At 42.4% G+C, this 19,833-nt stretch overlaps 1 protein-coding gene across 3 annotated transcripts in view; it reads right to left on the reverse strand.

Moving 5' to 3' along the window:
* Window positions 1-19,833, reverse strand: part of hipk2 (homeodomain interacting protein kinase 2) — a 67,598-nt gene that overhangs the window by 21,903 nt on the left and 25,862 nt on the right. The gene's annotated exons all lie outside the window — the stretch shown is intronic.

Genomic DNA, 19,833 nt, shown 5'->3' on the forward strand with positions numbered 1-19,833 from the left:
CATATGGGTTCATGGAAAGTAGTCTACTGTGATGCACATAGGCCAGAAGTGGAAACAATTCATGCTGCTTATAAAAGGGAGCTGCAGTCTGTTCAACAATTTGGGCAACATTCAAAATTCAATACTAATTAGAAGCATAAAGTAGGCACACATATTTGCTCATAAACTACAGTTTTTCACCAAGAGAGTCATTTCAATTAATCTACAATGGCTGAAAGCTATTATGTTGTCTTAACATTAATCTCTCTTTGACAATTATTCTCACCAAAGCAGAAGTTAGAAGGAAGTTTCGTTTTTATGTTTCTTTTTAGGCTGTTTCTAATGTGCTCATAGCCATGCAGGAGAATAAATTGCTGTTTTTGTTACTCAAACTTGGGGAAAAATTAAATAGCAGGGTATGTTTGCAATACCAAAAAACGCAACATGGAAACAATCATCTGAACTTTAAAAAAGCAAATGATCAGCTGCATTTAGATTACAACTGTGAATACTTCATTTCAAAACAAGTCGTTCATATCTCTACATGCACACAAAGACACATTCGCAAACACTAATTAAAGACAATTCTATTTGTAGAAAATAATTAATATATCATTTGACAAAAAATACTGAAGTCTTAAACAATACTTAAACAAACTTTATGTCCTGTCAGAAATACTAATATAATTTTTTCACACCTCTGATGGGGCTTAAAATAGCCAACAACAGAGAAAATCTGCTAACTACTCAAAGCACCTCTAAGAGATTCTCTGACTGCCATCACCACAGGAGGGGGAAGTCTTTGGTCTAACAATTTTCATCTTGCTAAGATTCACTCACTTATATCCAAAATATCTAATCGAGGCTGAGTGCAGAAAGTGAAATCCCCATCTATCCATTTGTAATATACATAAACAGCATGACATAATTCAAAGGAGCTCAAGGCAGATATTGGAAAGTTTCAAGTTCACAGTGCTGATTGCTGTGACCATGGTAACCCACCCCCCTCAGGCCTTGGCAGGCTCTGGCAGGGTTCTGGTCATGAAAAAAGGGGGTCTGGCCTGAGGCTAACTGGAACTGTACATACCAGAGAGAGAGAATGTGGGAAACAGCATGGGGGGGATGATGCTACAGGACATTATGGACCTGCAGGAGTTGGAGGTATATGAATGGAAAAAATCCAAATAGTCAAAAGAAAAATTGCAACAATAGCCCCCTGCTCCCTATTTCTTGCTTGCTGGGTAAAAGGACAACAGGGCAAGGGTGATTGTTTGTGCAGTCAGACATGGGTAATGTGTAAAGGCAGAGGGCATCACAAGTATGGACAATGAGAAGCTGTAGAAATTATAAGCAAGTGAAACACTTGCAAGAGAGACACAAATAAAGCAAATGAGGGGAGAACAGTGCTTTACACGCCGCATAAGGTGGTTGCTGGGGGTCTAAAGGGCATCAATCAAACAGACACCAAGACAACACTCTAGAAACAGTATCTTAGGTCACCATTACACACCAATACAAAGTAAACATCATACGCAGTGAGCTGAGACATCTGTGAAAAGAATCCCAAAGAAGCAGCCTGGTAGGGAAGTGATATCAGAGGGAACAGCAAGGTCTATACAAGGAAAATGATAGATAAAAGGACCAGAGTCAGCGTGATCATCCTTTAACAGCTTGTTAGGCTGGCGAGTTTCATTGTAGACATGAGAGAGGAGAAGCAATATCCGCTTTAGACACATGTAAATAAATGTAAATAACACTGTCCTCTGGGCAGCTTGTGCTGTTCCTGATGGGGGGGGGGGGGGGAGTGTTGCCTCTCCCTGCTGCTCACGGCTTCACCCATCTGTGGGCACGTCTTGACTCCCGGGGCTCTTGGTCAGGGGCACTGGGGCATGCGCTGGCCCACTTTGGCTGTCTGGGGCGCTTGGCCCTCTCGGGTATTGGGTGGGGCCTCTGCCGGGGTTTTGGGGGCACTCGGGCTCCTGGGGCCTGGGTCCGGTGCATGGCCCATGTTTGGGTGGCTGGGGCCTGGTGGGGTCGGTGGGCTGTTGCCCCTGGTTCCCAGGGGGCCTCTGCCCTATGCTTATGGGGGCTCTGTCCGGGGACTTCCTCTACAGTCTTCTGGGTGGATGCATGGTTGTCCCTGCGGTGGGCTTCCCGGGTCCTGTGCTCCGTTGAGCTGCTGGTGGCCTGGGTCTTGTGGCCCTCTCTGCCTGCTTCTGATTGCTTGGGGGGGCTGTGGATTGTGGCCCTGTACACTTATACACTCATAACTAAGCACGGTTATCATGTAGGACACGCACACACATTCATTAGCCCAGTAGCATGCTCGCTAAGCAGTTGATGTGTTATCCTGTGGTTTCAGGTAATCTATATAGTTGTGTTGTATGCGATTGCTGCTACTTGTGCTTGTTTTTGTTTGTTTGTGTGTTTGTTTTTTTCTCTGCTTGTCTGCTTTCAGGTGCTCCTGGTGGCGCTAAGGCTGCATTCCCCACAGAGGCCGTGGATTGTCTTCTGTTTTGTTTTTACAGGTGTAGCAGCTGGTTGTCTGGTTTTCTTTCCATTTCTGTTCTGTTTCTTCTTCGTTGCTCTTCCTCTTTCCCTGTCCCCCGGTCCGGTTCGGCACTATTACATGTGAAATATTGTAACAGAAATAAATAAATAAGCAGTTGATGGTCATCAAGGGGAGCTTTACATTCATAAAGCTTCCCTTGGCAAAGCAAATCTGTTTGGCATAAAAGGTATTCAGATTACAATTCTGCTGCCATAATGCTGGACAGGCCAAGGGGAAAAAACAAAACAAAAAACCATGTAAATAAGAGAACCAACACACAGAGAAGAAAATACACCAAAAACGCAGTAACTATCAGACATGGCACATCTGTATTTCTTTTACTTTCAGTAAAAGATAAGCTTATGCAAACTTGACAGGGAATCCATAGGCACATTCTCCAGTTAAGTCAAACCATCTAAAAACTGTATAATGACTAAATCTACAGGAAAACTACAGCACAATATACAGAAATGTGAGTGTTATATTTTCTTTATGTTTCTGTATCATCAATTGTTATTTCAGCCATTTGCTTATCATAGTGTTGGTTCAGAGTTTGACAGCAGAAGCGGGCGGTAAAATGACATTATTACTGCCACGGCATTTTTTTTTACCATATAATGAAAACAGTATGGTAGCCTAGTGAGTCTGTGATGCATTTGTCATCTAAATAGGATTTCCATATCCCAATGGAAAGAATACAAAACATATACCCCCTGATTTGCATGAATATGAGTCTGTTTGAATATGTTTGAGGCCTTTCTCACAATATATGATTGTTTTAGGAAGCACTGCACATCTAAAGTGACCATGAAAGATGTCGGAAACCCTTTAAACCCTTCTATCAGATGTTCTGTGTACTGTGGATACTTGCAGGACCTTCAACTTTACAGTTTTTACACAGTCTTTATATATCTTTCATACTCACTCAAACAAGCAAAGAAAAAGAGCTAAACTTAACTGTGATATCATGGAGGCTTCTGTAACAGCCGGCATCAACAAATCTTTCTGTTCTAAACAGAAATTTGTGCTGTTTGTTTAGCTTTCATTCATGTCTCTCTATGCATGCATGTGTAGCTGTTTGTGACGATAACATGAGCTTTGTCCCTGTTTGATTTGGAGATTTGCTGGAGTTGATGCTGTGCTTAGATCAGTTTCAGCCAAAACCTTTTCCGGTTATGCTTCAATGCTCTATTCAGGGCTGTTCTCGGTGCCCCTCTGCTTCTCACAGAAAGCTCTTCCAGATCAGCGAAACACAGAAAGAGAAAGAGAGGAAGGAAGAGAGAGAGGGAGTAATGTTGTTGCTCGTGATATGAAACCACAAATGCAAATCTGTCCCTACCAATGCACCTCTGCCATTGCATGCAAAGCGACCTACAGCTGCTGCTGATGCAGGCCTTTCACTGTCAGCGATAAACAGCGCACACATCTGCACAGCTCACAAACCTTACTCCTTTTCCTGTCCCGCTTTCCTCTCCAAAAAAGCAGCATACAACAGATGATAATTAATGCATGTAGGATTTCTTCAGTCACAGATGCTGAATTGCAAAACTGTCATAGTTCCTCTCTATTTCAGATTACAACATAACATAACAACAACATACAAGCAACTAGATGCTTAGCTGTGACAATATTGGTTCTTAAGAACTAGAAACGAATATTTGGGAGTTTTGGACTTAACTATGACCTTAAAAACAAAAAAAAGGTGAAAATATTCTAAATTGTAGTCCATCTAGCTTGTGTGCTTGTAAGTCAAAGATAAGATGTAAAGCCTCTGTCATGTTATTCACTGTGAGGTGGCAAAAGAAAACATTGACATTTCAACATATGCTTTAGTCTGTAAATGGTAACCATATCTTGTGCTGAGAAAAGCCAAGTTAGCACTCAGTGCTGCGTACTGTATGTCTTTAAACTAGCCATAAGTCATATTTTCTTTAAAGAAAAATTCAAATAAAAAAACAAGCCAGGAATATTAATAATTTTACAGGGTTTTGATTTAAAAAAATAAAAACTTGCTGTCATGCTAATATCAAACTTCTTCCACATTATTGCATCTTACCACATTTCAGTTTTTGAGACATTTTAGTGTTAAGCACAAGTGAACCTCATGATGGTGCTAAAGGAAAATTAGGGGATTGTATTTCCTTCTGTGGTAACAGTGTCCCAATAGTAGGTTGGGTAAATACAACATTTAGTTTATGGTACTCTTCAGCTGAATATGCCACATTCAGCTAACAGTGCCAACCTATCACCCTATGACCTGTGCACCACCTAGCTCATCTCCAGCTTGCATGGCTTCCACAGACTTCTTGCCCCAGTCCATACATGTCACATACAGCACAACGGCGTGCAAACAACTGGCTGGCCAAGGGCTTTCATTAGTTTTGAAAGGAGACCCAACTGCATAAGAGACCTCAGTGTTCTGGCTGAAGCCTCCGACAGAACTGGTCCTTGACAAAAGAAGGAGGGAGGGTGGGATGGGGAGAGTGGGAGAGAGTATGCATGCTGACATCCTCCCAGCTGGCTTGGTCATTGATGAGCCTCAGTCCCCTTGGGAGCCAGAGATGGCACGACTTATGAATGAGGTCTTTCTTCTTCCACCCCATCCCAACCCCTACACCTCAGCTCTTTCACCAATCCCCTCTGCCAGCCCAGCCAACCCCTACACCTCATCCAGCCTCACCATGAAACCCCTCCTTACCACCCCTCTGCCAGCAAAACCCCCTTCAAACTAGGACGCTGGGGCCAGGCTAGTGCACCCCTCCCACTTGCCTATCCGCCCTCTGCTCTGTTGAACTGCACTTGGCTGGCCTGCCTGCCCACACACACACACACACACACACATGGGGAGACACTCACACAGATACATGCACAGAGCTGACATCCCAGGCTGTGTGCATGTCAGGATGCATCCATCAAGCTAACCTTCCTTTAGCTTGGCTCCAGAAGAAAGACTGATAGATACATAGACATAAATGCACTACATTCATTTATATACAGGTCAGCCAGTCTCTGGTAATGAGTTTACTTCTTTTCTTTACCTTTTCTAAACTTTCATCACAGACCCTTATGCAACTATGCTTTATTCAATAGGTTGACAGTAAAAAGTAAAGAATACAAAACGTCACTCAGGTAAATAATTGAAGCCCACATACTGCCTAAGTTAAAAGCACCATTATCACAAACTGTAGAGATGACTGGGGGGAGAGAAAGCTGACTGATGCTAACAGGAAAAAGTAGTTCATGAGAAGAGAGCCTCCCATTATTGTATTTCCACTCTATCCCCTTCCCTTCTTTCCCTTTTCCTCCCTTCTTGTTGCCTCTTCCCCTCTTGGCGCCCAATGTCTTGCCCTCGCTTACTGTAAAAGGCTTGTGCTGTTGCTGTGAATGACTCCCTTCCTCTCCCAAGGTTTTCATTTCATCTACATATTCATGCCACAAAACGTTCCTCTACAGCATCTTTGAAGACACATCATAGAAAAACACTTTTCTAGATATATTGCACGGTGGTTGCTGACTGTGAAATTAGTATGCAAAGTTACATCCCCCTGCCATACACTCGTGGGTCGTAGGGCCTCCCTGCAAGCTGGCATACACACGTATATATATATATTACCCTTCTCCAAATGCTCCACTTGGCTCTATCGCATCAGTACTCAAGTCATACATAAGATGCAGAGATTGTGGACAGTAAATGCACATTTATGCAAGCAGGGCCTGCAGACTGAATTTAAATTTAGAGCCTGTGTGTTCCAGGTGGTTGAGGGGTGGAAAGGGGAGAGGTGTAACTGGACAAGGAAAACTTTTTTGAAGAGTCCTTGAGAAATGTTGTCTCTCTCCCCAAACAGGGGCGACATTCCTGGCATTCAAGGTCTTAAATACAGGCTTCCTTCTCTTTTTTGCCTGTCTCACTCTCAGAAAAATGCACAGAAAAAGCACTGACAAGGTTGCCACTGTTTTACTTGTTTAAGTGTTAGCATTCGCCGTGGTCCTAGCAATACATTACAACACGGAAAATCTTATGGAAGGATGTTTCAGACAAAGGGAGGGATCAACATCAAAAGACTTTCAGCATATTGCCAATAGCAATAATTAAGTTAACATCAGCACCTGGAATTCTACAGATTGTGATTACAGAAACTGTATCAAAGCATACTAATACAAAATAATGGGTGACAGCTGGGTGTATGCTCATGCTGATTCAACACAAGCTGAAGTCCAGTTCAGCTCAGCAGCCTGAGGGACTAAATTTTTACTGAGAGCTAACATAGATAGCATTTGCACATTGAAAGGTCCTCCCTGTCTCTCCCATTCTCACCATCTCACATTTTACACCTCCCTCCTCTTTGAGGCTTTTCAGATAATGAAATATTCAGTGGGCAGAGAGCCACCCCTGTCACTATGGCACACATGGAGCCCTGTTTTCACAGTATGGCACAGTCAATATTAACATGCCACATTCTCCCACATAGCATGACTTTTTGTCATTGTACAAACACTATTTTTTTTTAAGGAGACTGCTTTTATAACTGCATTTGATAAATGATCAGATTTATTGTTAAATAACACAGAAACTCAAACACACTTTTTCCCCTTGCAATACATCTGCTGCTATGGAGACCCCCCTCCTTCAGAGAAGCAGTGTAGTGCTATTTTTTACCTGGCTTTTCTCTCTCTTATTATTACTTTTCTTGGAAAAACTTCCCTTTGCACAGCTAACGTGTAAAAACAATGAAAACAAAGTCAAACAAAGAGTCCAAGTGAAGCTCAGTTTGTCAAGTAGACATCTATATACTGTTATATCATTCCCTGTTGGTAATTACCTCATTCCTGTGGTTATTATTTTCTAATATGCAGCTGATCCTATCAGTAACACATCTCATTTCCACTCACAGCCTCCTGACTTTTTGCAGCTCCCGGGACTACAGTAACTTCTATGACCCATGCGGCAGCTTGCTTGGGGTCAATGGGACAGACCTTTCTTACCAAGGTAAAGGAAGAAAGGAAAAATTAAGGAAAGGAGATGAGGGAGGGAACGATTAAACAACAGGGTGGATACAATAAGACAGGTGGATCCCCATTTCAGTTCATCAAGACTGACCCACCCACACACACACAAACACACACACATATTCCATCCCTTCTGCCTCTCTTGTCAAAGGGGAGGAGTGTCGAGAAGGATTTGCAATCAGTGAATGATGGGTATTTGTCATACAGTGGTGCTGTCAGGACAGATAGCCCAGAGCAAATATTTAGGGGATGCCAAAAGGGAGCCTCAAGTCTCCCCAATCTTATTTGGATTGTAGATTGACAGTCAAACGTTATTAGGCCAGTGTTGCAGCCACTGGCCAGATGTTGACCTGACCCTAGGGCATGTGCAGTGTCGAGAAGCCAACCTGTAGTCTGATTCACCAAACTGAGCAATTGACATTGACATCTCTGGTTATAATAAGAAAAGTGGAAAAAAAGTTTCTAAGAAAGCATTAAATTGCTGCAGCTCATCCTTCAGAATAATGCCATTGTCCTTCATGCTATTAGTCACTATTCACAAACTCAGAGAAGGACTAGCTAGAGGAGAGGGCAAAGCCAAACAAAAAGCAGAGATGCAGAGCAATTATGACACTTTCTTACATAAGAATACCCAATCACCTGGAAAGCTTGTCACTGCAAGAATTCTCACCGAGACAGACAGAAAAGCAGCTAAACTTGCGACAAGACATAAAGCCGACTGGTAGAGGCAGTCAGTCAGGCAGACGAGATTGCATCTGCTCATGTCCAAGGGATGCTTAAATTCTTACTCCATCACTATAGCTAAGTGTAAAAAGGATTCAATGCAAAATAAACCCTTGCTCAGCTCCATATGATGGTGGCATCCAATTAGCAGAGTACAAAGCACAACTGGGTAGCCCAAAGTCTGGGCAAAAACTGCAGAATATCCTCTTTGTCATATCACAATATTATATTGTAGCTGTTTAATCGAGAAAACAAGTATGACAGCTCTAAAAACTATAGGCCAAACCAAACATAATCTCATCTTTTTGCTTAAATGACTGTCTCTCTTTATGCATCTTTCTTTCACTTTTGGCTTGTCTGCATCTCCAGTTGACTGGCACTATCATCATTTTACTGTCAACATTCTACCAGCAGCTGTTTTAGTCCTGTACATTTTAGAGCAAGATATCACAAAGCTTTGCATCGACACGTCCCCTGTGGTTGATTTAGGGTAACTAAGACAGAGATCAAGTGATAGGGGGAGAGGAAGAGGTGGCACAATCAATGTGGTTGGCTAGTGGAGCCATGCATACTGGATATGTGATAAAACAACAGACGCCAAAAATCCATTTGAAACATGGCGCCTGAAAACATATAGTTAGGAGCCACCAGGGCGCCGTTGTAATGACATATGTCTCCCTGGAACACACAAACATACAGACTAAACATCCATGCACATACACAGTTTCAATCATAAATGTTGCTGTGGTAGACTAGTTCCTTATTTCTGGGGCAAGTGAAAGAGGGCATGGGGAGACATTTGCAAGCCTGACTGAAAAATCCCCCTCCACCTTACCCCCACTCTGGTGTGCTGACATCCAGTACATGCACTACATTTCCCTACCTCCACCCATCCCCCCTTCACCCCTTCTCTCCATCACTACCCCCTGTTTGACTACCCTCTTCCTTCCTCCCACCAGGTCAGGCAGTAATACCATCTCCTGCCTAATCAAATTCTGTTGTGTGTGACATGAATTCTCAGTGCCCAAGGCTGTGCTGCTTCACGACAAGCTACAGGGCTTCAGAGAACTGTAACAAAACCTCACATAGGTGCTTCCACATCTCCACATCTTTAACACTTGGAGAGACACCCTGTATGATTTTTTGAGCTTTCACCTTCAATTTGCTTCCTTCTCACCATTCCTTAGTGTTTACGTGTCTGTCTGTGCAGAGCACAACTCACTTTTTACAGGACATATTGCAGCAGGTTTCTGATTATTTAGAGAGTGGATGGGACAGACTGACAACAACTGATCCACATAGTCAGGTCTTAATCCGATGAAATGACTGGCCCATTAGCCCTTCTGCCATACTTAACATCAAATATGTACGAGAGTTACAATGCAATCATGCTAGAAAAGACACAGATCCCTATTCGCACCCATCCTCCAGAGTGTCCTTTGGGAGAGGTGAGACCTCTGTTGATCATGACCTGTCCCTCCTCAGAGCCTCAGGGTCAGGTCCCTCTATCTGCCCCAGCATGCCGCCTGCCTGCTGCAGCTTAAAACACTCTTAACACGGTTTGCCAGGCTGCATTCTGCCATGACAAGAATTATAAATATCATAACACAAAGGAAAAAGCAGCAGTATTTTTTTTTGCTTAATGAGGGAATTTAGACAAACAACTTCATTACAAACTTGACTCCTTGCTAGGATGCATAAATGAAGGGCAAAGAGAGAGAGATGTTTCCCCTGTTGATACAACATACAGTACAGAAAGAAATGATTCTCTAAGAAGTGACAAATACAGCTATTTTTCCCTAACAGTGAAATTAATTGTTCAAATTAACCAAGCAGCATAAGAATCAGAAGTTAGACCACATCATATGCAGTAATTTTGCTTGTAATGACTGGTATTTGTGTTCATGGGGAAATGCAGTGTGTCCTCCTCTCATAGAGCAGGTTTCTTCAAAAACAATAAGTCATAGTGGCAGGTAATTAATTTGTCCAAGCTACGCTGCCCAGAAGTTACTTGTAAGTATGGTCACAGTTAATCACCTTTCAGTGACAACACATATCCCTGTATTGTTTTTCCTTCATTCTGTCATATAAAGTGTTAATTTTCTCCCATCTCTCAGACAAACAATGAAGGCATGCTCAACATTTAATATGCCATACAATTTTTATTGAAGGAAAACAATACCTGTAGCAACAATCAATACAGTGTTATCCTTTTCATGTAGCCATACTTGAGGATTCAATTAATGAGGACAAAATTACATTATTTCTCCTGCCTTGGCCTCACTCAAGGAGACGGCAGACAGAGCTGATTCAATCTAAACAGTAATTTGAACAAAACTCCTGTTCAATACTGGCTGTCACATTTCTGTGTCCAACACGTAGGCACAGTAAGAGAGTCTTAGATATGTTTTAGCATCCGATAAAGGGTTAAAGTGATGGAATCGTATTATCTTATCAAAGATTTGCTTCATCACTGTGTTAGTTTTATCAAGAGGGTGGAATCAGATTAGAAGAAGGTGGTGTTGATTTACAATTGTTCAGATGAGGATTATCAACACTGTAAAATTGAGAGCTATAAAAAGGAATGCAAATGATAAAACTTTTGCTATCAGTTTCACTATCAAAGCAGCAAATCTTCACAGAAAGAAGCTTCTTAATTTCTAAGAAATACACAGTTATACAATAAATCTACTTGCCTATTCCTCATTTAAACTTTGATCAGACAGTAAAAAATGAGCACAAGACGTAGTTCTTTTGTTTGTTTTTTGTCAATACTAATAAATTTGATTGCCCATAATGATTTAAACTTTATATGAGTCTCTCATCATTAAAACCTATAAACATTGATGCTTTTTGATGATTTTGCTGAGTAGAAAAAAAAAAACTGATAGCACCCTCTGAGATTGGAGACTGTTGCTCTTGAGAAACTAATGACAGAGACTTTATTCATGACAAGACCTACAGGGCAACAAATATGCTTTCATCGTTGATTGTATGTGAGGTAGACATTCCACAGAGCTATGCATGGTTTGTGACAGCTCTCTAACTGATAATTGCCCTTCTTAACCAGGTGTTTTCCTCTCTAAGCTTATTTTGCCCAGAGGGAAGACCTCCTCGCAGTGAACACGCACTACAAAGGCATTCTGGCTCCCAATGTTTCCTTTTGTTCTGGAGTTGGAGGCAACAGTACAAGAACAGAACAGAACTATGGAGCAGGAGGTGCCTGCTGCAGCCAATGTGCACCTTAAACCAATGTTTAACATGACAGATTTATGATTTATTAGGCAAGAAATCATATCAAACAAAGGTTGTGTGTATAGAAATTCTCTGCCTCTTCTTTATGTTTCCTTCTTTCCTCTTCATCCCCTCTCTTAACTTTTCTTCTGCTGTCTGTGTGACCATTCTTAGGGTGCTGCTGGAAGGAGTCCAAAAGGACAAAGCGTGAAATGAAGGCAACCCTGACCTCCCATACACCCCAGAACAGCCAATCAGATCCCTTTTCTCTGTCACATAGGGCACTTGGATTGGTCGGTGGGTGGGAGATCTAACCAGTGGGGTATTCGAGTGGCGGGAAAAAGGGCGGGAGCAAGGAGCGGGGTGAACAAAGGAGCGGTGCTACGCCTCCTCTTTGCACTTTAACCGACCCTTTGCCCAGGACAGGACAGGAAATTTCCAGAACAAAAGCAAGCTGTCATCTCCTCCTGACACGCTCACTTTGAATAAAACAGATCTCAGCTGACTGGCAAACCAACCAGTCCTTGAGGGAGATAGCTTGTTGTAATCTGGTCCTGTCTTACATTCCAGGCGTCCCTGGTGAGCGAGGCACAAGAGTGTGACCTGCACCGTCAAACAGGAAATGAGTCTGAATGTCGTTCCTTTCCCTGGGAGGGGGACTCAGCTGTGGCCAATAGAGAGTCATAAACAGCACTACATATTATAAATATAAATATGCCCATGAGGTGATACTCACACAAAGGCAAGAAGACACAAATGCATCCACAAATGATCTCTCTTTCCTTTATTTGAACAAGATGGATGTGCACACACCCTTCTCCCAGACATCATTGCTCACAGCTGCATGCCCCAGGCCTTTGCTATCTCCAGCCTAAACCCGAGTCACATCAGCCACATTCCACATGCTTCCCAAGGCCCTAGGGGCAGCTTCACAGCTGGGCACTAAGCTAGGTTGTTCTCTGCCTCCTTGGCAAACTCTCATCATCACCACTTCTGCTCATAATGTTACATACCACAAAACAGAACATCCTTCCTTAACCCTTAACCCTTCAGTGGTTCAAATTATGCTGTGGGAGAAAATGTCCTGCTCTAACTCCCATCATCAGCTCATTCACAGCTTACATGATGAAATTAGACAGAAGGGTCATGGGCCGCAGCAACAGTGGATCAGAATAACAAAGTACTGTCAGAATGTTGATGAGTTCTTTTCAATTTTTACTGTAGCCGCTTAGGATTTTGTACTTTACGGCTCTTTGAAGGTGCAGCAAACAGGACACATAATCTAACAACATAAATTACTGTAAGGCTATCTTGTTGCTGGCAAACAGCTACAGCAGTTGATATATGAAATCAACCTTATAATGCAATAAATAAATATATGAGAGTTGGGAAACCCCATAGAAATACAGTATGACCCTGGTGACTGTAAGATGGGATCATCCAAACTTCCTGAACTATCAATCAAAGGTGAGTATGAGTGGACTAATCGAGTCAGGTCTGATTACTTTTAATTGTTACAGAACCTCTGAAATAGGACTAATCCACATTTCCCACATGTTTATTCACCAAGGAATATCCTAAGCTGCATTGGGAGTTTAGAATAAAAAATAAATAAAAAACATGTATACATGTGTACTTCCTGTTCATGAGATTTGCACTGCCCCCCAAAAAGCAGGCCAACTGGACAGAAAAGCTTAATCCACACACCTGCCACATCCTGGCTTTGCATCTACACAACTCTGAATGTTTTTGTGTGTTTATGCATGGGTACTTTTATAGTCATATTTGTGTTCTTTGATGTATGTGTCTGTAAATCTAAAGGCCAGGCTGTGTTTCATCATTTCAGTAAATGCCACGCAGTATATCAATCTAACTGCATGCGTCCAGGGCTATTTACATATCTGTAATGGAGAAAGCCCATCTCCCATTGGAGCTGCTCCTCCAGTGCTCTCAGAGAGCCCAAATAACACATGCTTGTCTGCACAAATGTGGGCACACAGACACACACACACACTGCATCGCTGATGATCTGACACGGAAAACCAGATTTATTAAGGGGAGGGAGGGGAGGCAGAATGTTTGGGGGTAAAATTTCAGAAATGGACACAGGTTGCTGCAGAGAGTAGCAATCACAAACACACGGACACAACATCCCCCCACCTCTTCCACCTGCCCTACACAGGCACACTTGCAGCCGGAAAGTGCATCGCTCTACTAAGAGATCTGTTTATTTCAGACCTGTGACACAAAAATCACAGTGACATGCAGGTTTATTTCTCCTCATCCCTTGAAACACGGTGCAACCCCTAAAGAGCTCCCCAGTGCTCCACCTGCCACTTTCAATTAGTTCCACAAAGAGAGTCTTCTGCTACCAAAAGGAAGATGGGAGCTCATTACTGAATTCCTCTCTACTTTCAGCTTTGAAATATAGATCAGGAGGCTGTGTTTGACTTCTTGGGTCTTGGATGTGCCACTCGCCAACCGTGCCACACCGGTCTGGAGCAGATGAGTGCAGCACGCCGTCTCATGGATTAGCCACTCCTCAGGTTTAACAGCCCCTGCAGCTTACCCTCCTTCTCGCCATTAGTTCTGGGCTTTCTTCCTGCTTCATCTTTATATCTCTCTTTTCACTAAATAGGCTCCCTGAAGCCACAGCTCTCGGCATTAAACTCAAAATTGGAAAAATACCAGTTCAAATAATCTGATGAGAGTAGAAAAGAGAAGCAGGGAAGGGAATGTGGGTATCATATCACACGGAGGTACTATTATGTAGAGCATAGACGCAGAGGAAGGAGCTGATAAGGGAATGTAAATTCATTCAGGTATTCTGATGAATCTAAATCTAAAAAAAAATTAAACAAAAGTGTAAATGAGTGGGCTCTTATGGAAATTAACAGTTGTAAGGAAGTTCATTAAGGTTAGTTTAACTAATTAAAATCCAGAGATTCCAAGAATACCCAGTCGCAACATCTATGACATAACTACTGATAAAGAAATACTTGCAAAATATTAAATATTTAGTATAGAGACATGTATTTGCTCTATCATAAAACATGGCAGCTCAATTCACCCAGAGATTTAATAGTGTGGAGGGATCTATTTATTATCTGGACAGAGCAGAAAATAAAATCTCCACAATAATGTAGCAATTTCCCCCCAAACAGCACGTTCACAAACACAGCTGTTTACTTTCTGACTAATAATCCCATTAACCACACATAGGCTTCCCTGGTTAAAACAGGGTTGTATGTGTGTGTGGGTACAGTATGCTTGCATGTGAATGTAGTGTGACACCTATATCTGCAGCACAGAAGATGGAGATGTTTATACCTTCAGTTAGGAACTTCCATTAGTGCCATCCTCAGTGGAATGCCACAGCTACGTAACAAACAGGCAGTTAATTAAGAGCTTGGCTAAAGCCATGGAGGCTGACCGTTAGGGATCATGCAGGGAGAGGACATATGATGCTTTCATTGTGCAGAAAAAATAAATAAATAAATCAAATCCTTGCGTTAGTCAATACCTCCACTGTCAATCAATCAGTCTGCAGAAGTATCAGACATCAGCATTGTCAGAGAGGCCACTGGTGGAAATTCAGCTTAGCAGAAGGGCAGACAGAGAGGAGGGGAGGAAGGGAAAGAGATAAGAAGCCAGGAGTGGGTGGGTGCATGTATGGAAGTGAGTGAAGAGGGGTCTAGGGTCTTGATATGTCTGATTTGCTCTCTATGCAAATCACAACAATCACAGGAAATGCCTGGGCCTTGGCTCTCGCTAATTGCCACAGCAATAACAAAGGAGGGCTTCCTTTGAGCGGAGAGGCAAATTAAACATTAGTTTAGAGTTTTCTTGGAGGCCGAGGGATGTTATAATTACCCAGAAACCAACACATCAGCACTTTGCACACCACGTGTCCCACTCACGCAGCCTAGCAGACGAAAACAAATGTATCTCATATTCTGTAAAAGAAGCATTTTGGGGGGTGGGTGAAAGCATGGAGTACCAAAAGGGATCATGAGTCAGGGTGGAGGGGAGGAGGATGGGATAACGTAGTGAAGGGCATGGAGAGGGATGAGAGCTGAGAAGCAGTGGTTGGGGGAGGACAGAGATGGAGAGAGATGCGGGGGGATAATGAGGGGTAAAGGAGGTAGAATGATAGCCCATATCCTCAATCTACTCCATGCTGCAAGTGAGGCATCAAAATGTACACCCATTATTAGCATACTGACCCCACCCCTCTCCTCCAGCCTTTCTCACCTTCATTATCATCAGGCATGGTGCACAGGACAAGGGAAATACAAACCAATCTCATGCATGCCTAAATGTCACAGCAGCAATGAAATGAGAACACAGAACGAATGGTGCGTCTTGACTGTGTAAATGTGTTAAGCTGTCTAGTTGGCCACCTAAACAGTTAAGTCTGAAAGCACTTTAGCATTAAGCATTAATGTGGGTCAGAACATGTTGTGGGCAAAAATAACAAACAAGGCTGACTCTAGCTGAAATATGCAAGCATGGAAACTTCGGAAGACGTCCTTGGATCTTCTTCCCTCTAGGGAAGAGGAGACAGAGTCCCAGCCGCAGTCGGGATGGCCGACATTGGGCCTTGAGCAATGTGATGTGTCCTGGATGGCTGGTTCTATTCTATTCTTTTGGTTTGATCTATGTCTGAGGGCAGTGGCAAAGCACCCAGCCTGTCTAACCTAAATGTTCATTCAAAAGGCTCATCTCTCCCTGCAGCGAGACCCTGCCCTCTGTCTGTCTCCTCCTTACTGTTACTAGCTTGCTGTTTATCCTCCTGCCTCTCTGTTTGGGTTTAGAATCTTTCTATATGCCTTTCTGACACTTCGCAGGACAGGTGTGCAAGTTAACCCAAAAGCCAGCAATACCTTTAAACTGCACGGATACATGATCTAATTCGAACCACTGACCATGTCCTGAAAATGTAATCATGCAGCACCGTTGGATGTTTGTTTGTGCATGCACACACAGATGTGCACACAGAGGTGCAAACAGCCTGCCGTGTACACAAACAAAAGGAGTCCCACTCAACTAAGATAGGACTAGTTTTTTTTCGAGACAAAGCTCTGGTTGCTATGATCTTTTGTTGGGATTTATGCTCAAACAGCAAAGCTTTTGTGTTGTATTAGTTACACAAGGCTAACCTCCATCTCACACTAGGACATGCACACATATGTGCACACACAAATCCCTTCATGTCAGCAAGCCAAACTCATAAAACACTCACTCATTAATTGGCACATAGTGATTTTGCTAGTTTCTATCATAAAAGAAACTTTTTCTCTTCCCCAATTACTTCTCCATGTTTATGTAATGGGGCTTGTTATTTTCTGACTTTTAATATCTTCCCTCATATAACTGTAAGCTATGTGAATAACAACCTTAATAGACCATAGCTCCTTACGGATTTGTTACTTTTAGGGAAACCAGGTCTGCAGTGATGCAGTCTTTGTGAGTGATTCAGAGCGGTGACGACACTTAATTGCATAAATTGGATCAGGATCATGCCAGACATGAGAGAGATTATGAAAAAAGGGCATACTGAGCTGCAAAGGGACAAAGCAGTGTTTCTACGACCAGGATTCAGGGGGAGAAGGAATTACATCACTGTGATGGGGTTGTAAAGAAAATTAGACCTGAACAAAGGCTAAAACTCTTTCCGAGAACAAATTCAGGCCATTAAAGAGAAAAGATGTTTTCAGCTTAACCAGAATGTCTCTGATTATGTTCAGTTCAGCTATGGGCAGCAACAAGAACATTCAAGATAAGCAGAATGAATTTCAACTTTTGCATCACTCTGTATTTCTGTTAAGGACATGGTTTGCTCGGTAAAATCCGCTGTGGAGCCAACACTAGAGGGGGTGTAAGATCCCCACCTCCTCATCACTAGGCCTAAAGACTATCCCATAGAGCCAAAGAAACCCAGGGGGGAGATCAAAGCTTGTGTGATCCAGTGGCTGTTATATCAACCCCAGCCTGCTCCCCCACTGTGGGGCCTCCTGTTACGACAGAGGCAACAGGGATAAGGAGGACCACAAAACACTGACCCTGTCCCATCTATGCATGCAACTTTCCAGATCTATAGCCAGAACTGAATTTCTCTCCTCTGCAAATACATTTACATTCCACTCTGCAGTCCATTAATTTCAATTTGACCATACTTACATGTTTTTAGTTCATCAACTGCACGTGTCCATACAAAGATACATAAAACATATAAACTGGTTACATTTTTTTTAAATAACTGTGGAATTTCTTTGGTGTTTTTCTGTCTCAATTCAAAATTTTTGACCAGCCTTGTCAGTCCTGAGAAATGGCATCCATCCACTTCTTCATATCCTCGTGTCTTTATTCACTGTGTTTAAAACACCTGTTTTAAAATCAGTGTTTCTCCCTCTGAACTTCCTCATTCTCCCCCTGTCTGCCTTAGGAGATTAAGCAAAGAAGACGGGCACTATTGGACCTTGTTTTCGTCTCTCAGTGGAAAGGCATCTCAACAGGCCTGCTATTGACCAAATCCACCAGGAGAGGGAGTGGGTCAATGTAACAGAAAGCAGGGGACCATTTTGGAGCACTTAACTATAATCAGTAAATGCACCCCGGTCGCAATTAGCACAGGGCCACCCTGAGAGTGTTCGCTTTGCTCACAGCTCTGCCTGCATTTTATCCTGCTCCACGGGAACTTTGTAATGCAAATAGCACTCTTAACAATGGGAAAGAAGGTAGGAACTGTGCCGTTCTTACTTTGTATTTATTTAAACTAACAGTTTTTTCCCTGTGTTTCGTGCAATTTTTTTTTCCCAATGCATTGTTTGTCCTTTGTTGAGAAATAAACCTTTTCAAAATGGATTCATGATGTGAGAGAAAACTTGACAGTTAGCATCTCAACATTTGCGATCAATAATTTGCCCTGCTGTATATCTAAAAGAGCTTTTATGACTTACGATGCTTCTGCAATTAGCCTGACAAAATGGCTTCTTTTCATCAATCAAAACTTTGAAAAGATTATGAATTAGAAGTGAGAAGAGGATCAGCTTTTTGGGACTGAAAACAGAAACGTGACAGGTTGCTGGTGTCCTGCACAGAACCTCTACCATGCATCGATAAACTCCTGAAATCATTTATGATTCACTGCACTTAGTCATCTATTCTCCCACATTTCCCTCTGCTCCCTTGAAGAAAAAGCAAACAAAACAGACAGAGAAAAGGACAAACAAACAGACTGCACTTTTTTTAACTGATGCTGGCATTTCTGTCGAACAGGTGCTGTATCTATGATTGATTCGAGCTGCACTGTGCATTTATGATTCAAAGAGAAAAAGGGAGCACAAAGATACACACGTGCTCGAGGAGTCAGTTAAACTCTCTCCTCCTGCGGTAACGTTTGTTTTTGACTTATTCAACTGCAGCACAGTTGACTCTGTCAGCAGCCTGCGTTTTTGTGATGCTTGTGGGTACAGATATCTCAGAGTAGCATACACCTGTTAGCATACACAAACACACAAAGGAAGGCACAATAGAGTATGACCTCTTTTTCCTCTAACCACCCGTTCATGAGCTAAAAAGATAGAACATGCATATTTGCACATTATGTGTGAGTATTCTTTGTAATATAATATACTCATATTCTGTACGTAAATAGACTAAAAGATTTACAGTCCTATGTTTCAAATTAATATATACTATATATAATATACGCTCTGCTGAGTGTTCTCTGACATGCTCCTGCAAAGCCTCTGTTCAAACATCCAACTACGGCATGCAGAAATATTGTACTGTCGCATATATTGAAGCTTTGTTCCCTTAAAGCCAGCTGTGAGGGATGAGACTTTGAGATCCTCTGGGGCTTCTAAATGTGATGATTGAAATGCCAGGCAGGTCTGCGTGAGGGACATAGGTCAGGACAAAGGAAATGGAGAGAGGAAGGCAAAGATGGACATCATAGGGAGGGGGTCAGGGAGAATGACAATGGATGAAAAGTTGTAAAAAGAAGCAAACAGTAGAAAAGGAGACAAGGCATAAGAAATCACTAAAGAAAGTTTCCTGCAGTTTTCTCAGTTGTGTTTTCTGTGATCTGAGCAATGCTGCACAGAGGGACAGAAAATTTACCTAAACTGAACGGGTTGTCTTTTAATCGCCTCCACGTACATTTTGGTCATGAGGCATGAGCGGACCAAAACCCACATCTTTATTTCTGACTTGGAGCCTCATTGTCACCATGGTGACACCGCGAATAACAGGGTTGATTTGGGACTTCAAGCCCCTCAGGGGTTTATGCTCTTCTAGCACCTACACGTGTTATGTCAAGAGCTGGGCACACT

This window comes from Leuresthes tenuis, unplaced genomic scaffold, assembly GCF_036924035.1.
Source record: "Leuresthes tenuis unplaced genomic scaffold, fLeuTen1.0.hap1 SCAF_5, whole genome shotgun sequence".
In the NCBI taxonomy this organism is placed as follows: Eukaryota; Metazoa; Chordata; class Actinopteri; order Atheriniformes; family Atherinopsidae; genus Leuresthes; species Leuresthes tenuis.